This window comes from Austrofundulus limnaeus, unplaced genomic scaffold, assembly GCF_001266775.1.
Source record: "Austrofundulus limnaeus strain Quisiro unplaced genomic scaffold, Austrofundulus_limnaeus-1.0 Scaffold150, whole genome shotgun sequence".
NCBI lineage: Eukaryota > Metazoa > Chordata > Actinopteri > Cyprinodontiformes > Rivulidae > Austrofundulus > Austrofundulus limnaeus.
Genome location: NW_013952552.1, coordinates 404,475 through 410,228, shown reverse-complemented (window position 1 = coordinate 410,228; position 5,754 = coordinate 404,475). Strand labels below are relative to the sequence as shown.

The 5,754-nt window shown below is 36.3% G+C and overlaps 1 long non-coding RNA gene across 1 annotated transcript in view; it reads left to right on the top strand.

Moving 5' to 3' along the window:
• LOC106523265 (uncharacterized) overlaps positions 1–5,255 on the top strand; it is a 7,567-nt gene extending 2,312 nt beyond the window's left edge. Inside the window, exon 3 of the long non-coding RNA XR_001310870.1 lies at positions 5,191–5,255. This is a non-coding gene — a long non-coding RNA (uncharacterized LOC106523265). The remainder of the gene's footprint in view (positions 1–5,190) is intronic.
• The last annotated feature ends 499 nt before the right edge of the window (positions 5,256–5,754 follow it).

Sequence of the window (5,754 nt, the reverse complement as noted above, 5' to 3'; positions counted from 1 at the left end):
GATAGATAGATAGATAGATAGATAGATAGATAGATAGATAGATAGATAGATAGATAGATAGATAGATAGATAGATAGATAGATAGATAGATAGATGGCATGAGTCTAAAATGAAGACACTTAAAGTTCATTGATTGTGGTCACGGCTGATGGCCCTCTATAGCCATCTATTACTTATGTATGCTGAGATCAAGACTTCCTTCCCCTCCTCCTTTTTTATCTCTTCATCAGAGATGACTGCACCAACTACACCTGCAACATTTTATGCTGCCAAGGGCAAAGTTTTAATGAATGCCTCCAACTTTATATCAACAGGGGCTGATCAAAGTAAACAAATCATGTAAGCATAGCCTCACTCACCCTAACACGTTGTTTGTAATTTGATGGACAAATCTGACTAGTAATCATCAAATTTCTGTAAGACTAAGTAGTCAGACACACTGACACCATATGTAATTGTAAAAACACTACAGTGTAAGGGTTTTAGCATGGTTAAAATTTGTTTATTTTGTTGTTAATGGTGGTAACTGAAACTAATTTTATTTAACTACGTTAAATAAAAATACACCTGTAAATGTAATCCCTTTTCATAAAATATTGGTGTAGGTAGTCATCCGGGACATGGCAACTCCTACAATTTTGTTTTTACTAAGACAACTGCTCTTACACAATGAGTTACTCAATGATAAAGCTCTGTATCTGTTGTATAATGCAATAATTGTTCCACACTTAATCTATTATATTGAAGTCTGGGGGAAAGCATGCAAAACATTTACAAATCCTTTTCTTGTTTTACAGAAAAGAGCTGTAAGAATTATCACTAGCAAACATTACAGTAACCCGTCAAATTTATTAGTTTATCAATTGAAATTATTGAAGTTCCATGAGTTGGTTGATAATATTGTACAGATTATGTATAGGGATCACAAATGCATATTGCCTTTATACAACCAATTAAAATTTGTTAAGGCAGAATTTATTTCCTGCTGGAGACACTGAACAGCTCGAGTGTAAGAATTAACATAAAAAAGAATTATATTCATTACAGTATATTTATACAGTGCCGGTTCACAACACATTGTTTTAGGTACTTTTCAAAGAATGAAGTATTGAATAATGTACAACGCAATGCAGTTCAATATTTGTCCAGATTTAAATCTCATCACTTACAGTCATTTCAGTCTAATTATAATGCAGCAGATTCAATGTCAGTAAATTTAAAAAGGCTTTATTAAAAAATATATATTCAATAAAACTAAACAATAGCATCAAACCTACACTTGTTCCTGACCACTAACAGAACCAGGACCAGGATGGGCAGCCACCTGCTTCAACCAGCTGTTTGGGCCGACAAAGATAAATACAGGAGTTCTGGGCCAGGTAAAGTTTCTATGGGAAGAGAAATGAAAAGCACAAAGTTCATAGCAGCAATAATTGCAAACATAAAAGCAATGTCAGGCTGTAACATTTTAGACAAATTATGCCAACTTACGAAAATTACGTCCACAAAAGATGTCAGTGTTAAAGATGGAATTTTTAAATCTAATGGAACCCTTTTTTGTACATACTGTAATCCTAATTGATTAGATTAAATAAATAACCTACATGAGTAATTTGGTCATAACAAGTCAGCATAAGTTGTTAAACATTATAGAGTGACAGGGCCTTAAATATGGAGAGTAAAGTAAACAGAGTAGAGAATTGTGATGACTTTGCCCTTCAGTAATCTGATGCTATAGAACCTGTTCAGCGTATATTGGAGCATCACGACACAATTTCTTTCAAGTTAGTGGAACACCAGTTTTCTAGCTTTAATTATGCTTGTTTAAAAGTGTGTAACTCAGAAAACCAAGAAGCCAGCCTCCTTCAAACAATTACCTTTTTCAAAAGGGCAACTTTGTCAAGTGATTTATGCATCAGACTTGTTACATAGTATCTGCACACTAGCTTATGGTTTCAGTCACTGTTTTTGAGCACTAAACAAAACTGAACAAAAGAACGTTTAAAATGCTGAAAAATATCATGCTTATTTTGTAAACTGAGGATTTCTACAACTCCAAATACTCAAAACCAATCATCTCCTTTATTGGTAATATATGGAAGTAAAAAGTAGCTCAGTGAAAGAAGATTCACTAGAAGCAATGGGTATTGCTTGTTGCCTTGCAAGACAAAGTTTTAGATAAAAATTTCACGTGAGCCTTGTTTCCGTCAACCTTTTTTATGTGCATTTTGAAGTATCACATTAGGAAAGGTGGATGGAAATGGGAAAATTTACAAAAACTTAATCAATTTTGCAAAAACGTTTTCACGCTCGATTGAGGTGGTTTTTGGATTTTCAAAAAAAAAAAAAGTTAATGCCCAAAAGGGGAGATGGAAACACATTTGCCGAATAAGTTCTGACGTAGTGAACATTTACCTCGATCTGCTGTCCCTGCTGTCCAACAATTGTATCAGGTGAAGAGAATTGCATTTCTTTTTCTATGTCTCCAGACAGCACATAACACCATCAATACTAATTGATATGGAATTATTACAACTTTTCTGATAGCAGCAACATAACTTCTGATAACCTCTCTCCATTTGTGTCTAGCTTTCATTGCAGTAGACAATAAATCAACTAAGTGGCCAAACAGTGTTTAGAGCCAAACAGATGTGTGTTGTTGCTAAAGGTTAACATTTGATGTGTTCACTATGCTCAGTAGTGAATAAAATATGGGTTTATTAGATTTGCAAATCATTGCATTCTGTTTTTATTTACACAATGTCCTAACTTCTTTTAGATTTGAGGTTGTAAATGATAATCAAAGCAGTCTTTGTCAGCTGTCTTCTCATCAAATCAGCCAATTGCCACCAGTAAGGCTTGGTTATCACAAAGGGAGGAGTAAGCAGAATAGGTGGGATGTTGGAATGATATAAAATGAAGTTAAAGAATGAAATAGGACAAGAAATCTTAACTGTAAATGCTGCAATGCAAAACTGTCAGCCCAAGCATCTGTTTCAGTGGTGGGACAAAGGGAGAAAGAAATTGAAAGAGAAGGCCGATCAATACAGTAAAAAGCTGTGAGGTTAGAGAATAGACTGGATACGAGAAGACATTCAACAAGGTCACCAACGATGAAGAGAGTGGGAGAAGGGAGCAGAGAGATGCTGGGCAAGCGCTATGTATCAGGTACAAACACAAAGCCAGAAAAAGAAAAGAATAGGTAATAGTTTTTTTAATGCAGAAGAAAATTGAAACGGCAGCTATCAAGGTCTATAAATTACAAACTGCATTATGACTCAACAAGACTGAGGTGCTTGACCGTAAGAGCATACTCACACAAACCCACACCTTACCACTGCTCCTTCACACTAATCAGCCTTTTGATCCCGGCTGAATAGATACAAGTCTATAAAGCTATGATCCTGTCATGTGCTCAACAAAGTACTTAACCATCTGAGTCATGGATAAATGTGATAAAGAAAGAGCATGTAGGGAGTGCAGCAAGTGGACAAAAATGCCAAATACCTTTCTATCAAATCCACACATCTGCACAGTTAAACTAGAAAATGTCTGAACATTTTTAAATGGAGTTATTGCAGCTGCTGCCTGAAAGTCCAACATACATTAACTTTCTTCTCTAGAGCCCAATACTACTTTGGTTCTGTCATAATCTAATATGACTAAATGCCAACGTACACCATGGTAAACATACACTTCCAACATAGCAAAATTAATCTGGCCCAGTTCTGGCCCACATGTCTACACAGCCCCTTCTCCATTAGCACGGCTCTACTCAGTTCGGGTCTGTTCGGTTTTGTTCAGTTCTGCTTCTGAAGAGTTTGCTCGTTTCTGTTTCCTGATTGGTTTTCTGCCTGATCGTACGCACCTGTGAGGGGTGAGCTGATCGTTGATCTACAGTATATTACTGTATTGGACATCGCCTATAGCCGCTATAGCTAGCGATGCGCCGTCATAGGAGCCATTGCTATGCATTAAGTCATGTCAACAAAACGGTAGCGTTTCAATGTGGGATGCGCGTCAATCTGTCACAAAAATATTCACAGTATCCTCATTTCTTATCCGATTTCTATAAAATATGGCTTAAATTAAAGCTGAGAAAATTGCGGATGTTGTGATATGTAAAAATATGTATTTGCTTAAGAGATAAATCTACAAGCAGTCTGGGAACTTTTCATTATAGGTTTTTGCTAACGTATTCACAGTGGAAGCCCCTTTCCGTCACATAAAACTAAGAGTCATGTGTGTCATATATATATATATATATATATATATATATATATATATATATATATATATATATATATATATATATATATTTATACATACATATATATATATATATATATATATATATATATATACTGTATACATAATTCTAATTTTGCATTTGTTTCTTGGTTCTTCATTCGTGCTGAAGTGCCTAAAGAAAAATTCCTCCAGCTGGTCATAAGATACGTCCACCGCTTAGCTTATGAAATGTACGGTGGAGGAAAAATAAGTTACAGAGATTTTTACTCATGTAATTTACAAGATATACCATATACTGACTGGACAGAACATCAGTACCAGTAATATCTACACAGTTCAGCCTAGTAGTAGTAAAGGTAATTTTACTGTTGCTCATTATATTTACCTCTCACAATGTTATCATAACATAACAATATTAATAAAAAATATAATAATTTGTTGGAACAGCAAATTTGTCTTTTCGTTGGTTTACTCGACGTAAGGTTGTCAAAATCAAGCTAGCATAACTGACCTACTTTCCGCAACTCCGACATTTTTTAAAATAAAAATATTCTAATGAGCTGTGAAATGTGATAACCTTGATCTTGTGATCTTGTTGTTGTAGTGTTGACAATTTCTGGCAAAATATTGCATCCCTTTTTGATATCCCTTGCATGACTGTCTGCTGCATCCCCTTTTTACCACCATTCATGGATGTTCCCGAGTCAAAACTCAATGCATACCAATGGCACCTGTGTGGTGCATGATAAGTCACGTGATGTCCAATCCAGTAATATAGATCAACGGAGCTGATGAGCTGCTGGGCTTTATAAGGCACCTCCACTGACTGGTCTACGCTGATGCATCTTACCTCTCTGGTAGTCTACAAGCCGCCTTTAAGTCTCATGTTAAGAATCTCTGAATTTACCTGTTGCTCAAGGTGAACATTCTGGTCAACAGAACCTTCCAGTCTGCCAGCTCGCTGCCCAGTGAATTCTCCCTACCAAGAACACAATCAAGGGACCAATCATCAGGACTAAGTCTCAAGTTCATCTACCTACCTTGGCCACTCTGCCTGAAGAACTCTTACCTGTTTGGATACCCTCCTCCAGTCCATGCTGCTCACCTCTGAAGAACCTGTAAGGATAAGACATAGTATCTTTTCATTTTTGGAAGAATACAGTTTGAGAATGTATACTCATCTCTGCACTTCACTCCATTTTCAGGAAGACGTCCAGAAATCTCCACCTGTAAATAAAATCACGTACCTTATTTTACCTGGCTTCTTGGTCTGGTTTCTTAGCTCTGTTGCTCTGTTGAACTCTCAAACCTTTGTAAATGATTGAATGTTATCCAGTGTTTTGTTTCTGATTATTGCAGCCTTAAGATTTAAAAACAGTCAGTGAGAGAGAGAGAGAGAGAGAGAGAGAGAGAGAGAGAGAGAGAGAGAGAGAGAGAGTGAGAGAGTGAGTGAGTGAGTGAGTGAGTGAGTGAGTGAGTGAGTGAGTGAGTGAGTGAGTGAGT